Here is a 2,628-nt window from a genome sequence, read left to right as displayed (position 1 = left end):
CACAAGCCTATGTCGTGTCCTAATAAATACTACATGATTTGAAATTTCAGCACTTGCGCATGCGAAGGTTGGTTGAAGGAGACAGTCACATGTGGGGCTTGATTATAGTGTTTTATCACTCAGCCGAACATCTGATGTTTAGCACAGTAGTTGGAGTGCTTCTTTTCATGTCATAACAAAGGTTGCCCTTAGATAATAATTACAGCTTCCTAATAAAAGGAAAGGCATTTTGGAACTGCCTGAGAAGTTCAGAAGCTAGAGATGAAGTTTGGAGAAAGAGTTTGCCATCACTTTGCATATGTTAGGTAGTTTGCTGCCTGAGCTGCTGTGCAGTAAAGTGGCAGATCTTCCTTAAAAACATTGGGGAAAAAGAGTTTCCAGGATTACAAAAATTGACAGCAAAGTTAATGTATCTGTAAAAATATACAAAACCAGTTTGAAGAATCATTATACAATCTTTTAAAAGTGCAGAAAGGCATAATGAAATAGAAAGGCAGAGCAGAGCATATTCAACAGAGTATATTCAGAGCAAAGCTGCCCCTACTGAGTTCAGTGGTTAAACAGTTGTAGCTTTGCCTAGGAGCAATATCTGCCAATATGGGTTATATTTTCTAGTAACATTTCTGAATGCATCTTACTGGGGCTCTCATGAACTGCTGAAGAGGTATGTCTGCACTTTGTGTACTTACAGCATAGTAATCAGTTTGATCAAAATAATTTGGGGTTTTTTATGCACTTTAAGACACAGATCTGCATCTCCTTCTTCTTTCTTTGTAAATTCCAGGTGAATTCTACTCTGATCTTTTGGATTTCTCCTTTTCTCTTCTGACTTTCAAAACTATTTATCAGTGGTCAGCAACATCATTAGCAAATGTCTTACAAATTACAATGTATGGAACTGCTAGTTTTACCTTTGTAGCTTCCCAGGGATTTTCTTTGGTTTTTAAACTAACAGTGGAATTAACAGTTCTAAGGCCCCAAAACTTTATTGTCTGCTTCACAGTTGGAGAGGACTGTCCATGCTTAATTTTTATTTTCAGTACATCGGTAAGTACAATTTTTCCTATTTCCCTTAGCTGGTTAATAACCTATTCTATTTTTTTGCTGCCCGTCTCCTTTCCCTATACAGATTAAGTGACTAAATATGCTTTTCCAGATTCGATGTACTATGCAGGCTCCTTTCTATTTTCCATGGTTTTGCATCCACCTTTTTCTGGACTGCAGCTGTGTCTTCAAATTAAGGTGTCAAATTTTGACATATTTCTATATGAATAAACAGGATTTTCATTTTCTGCGGTGTCTAGGCAGTGACACTATGCCATGGCAGGTACTACTTTATCATAAAATTGGAGCTTTCTACCCTTTTCAAAAATATTCCTTCCCTCGCATCACCTCCCTGTTTCTTGCTTAATAAAACTCTGTATTTCTGCACCAAACTGGTTAGCCCTTACAACTTGTTGCTGCATTTCTTGTTTAAATAAACATAACTTTATTGATATGTGTCATCACAGAGATATTTTGACACCCTTCAGGAAATCTGATGTTTGTTTGCTCTTTGCTGGGGAGGTTGAAATATTCATCCTGCTGTGGTTAGGTAGCAGATGAAAGGTACTTTCAGATGCTCTGAACCAGTCAAGAACGTACCATAGGAAACATCCACGGAGGAGGAATGAAGGGAGAAATATAGGCTGCCCCATCAGAAACAGCATAAGACAAAGCTTGCTGGTGAGAAATGCACAACATTTTTCTTGTCCACCTGTGAACCAACAACAGCTCTTGTGTGTCTCCTCGTCCACACTGACGGCACGTGTTGCCAGCTGTCAGATCGAGAGGGAGAGAGAGAAGAACAGCCGGTACATTGAATTCCTGCCATCTGGGAGAACCAGGATAAGCAGGAAAAGCAGAGCCTTCCTCCCAGCTTTGCAGTACCCCGTTTTCAGGTGTTATCAGTATTATCGTTTGGGAAGTTCAGACCTTCGGATATGCACACATGCATATACATATGCATGTGTAAATTCTTGGAGATACTCAGCTCAGCTGCTGATGGTTGGGCAGTTTGGGGCTAGTGCAGAAGTCCATCCCCACCACCACCACTGTGTTCTTGCAGTCTCCAGATGTGGAGTGGCAAGATTATGGGGCAGAAAATAAGAAGAGGCTATGCAGCAAGTTGCTGCTTGCAGCCCATAACATTATAGATGTGTGGTCTAGCAAAGGCTTTGTTTTTGCTGTGCTGCAGTGAGTGTTGTTCATGTTCATGCACAACCATTTGCCTTTTGTCATTTGCAAAGATCATTTCTGGGCTTCAAGCTGCTCACCGCAGTGGTACTCTCTGTGCCTTGCTTGGTGTCTGATCCTGGTGACAGCCCCTGCCAGCATCTCACTGGCTGAAAAGCTGCCGTCTGCTTGGTGGTGGCCCATAGCTGCTCAGGTGACACACAGGCTCTTTCCAGTGCTTCCCAGTAATGAATCACGTTTCTTGACAATTTGGAAATACATTTACATGCACATATACATTTGTATATACCATGCCTTGAGATGCTGCTGGGTGGTTTCTTCACAGATACTTCTCTCCTCTGCAGATTTTCTGCCCCACAGCTGTGATTCCTGATGAAGGCACACGGCTGTACG

This window comes from Cariama cristata, unplaced genomic scaffold, assembly GCF_000690535.1.
Source record: "Cariama cristata isolate BGI_N322 unplaced genomic scaffold, ASM69053v1 scaffold9394, whole genome shotgun sequence".
Lineage (NCBI taxonomy): Eukaryota > Metazoa > Chordata > Aves > Cariamiformes > Cariamidae > Cariama > Cariama cristata.
Note: the sequence above shows the minus strand (reverse complement) of the source record.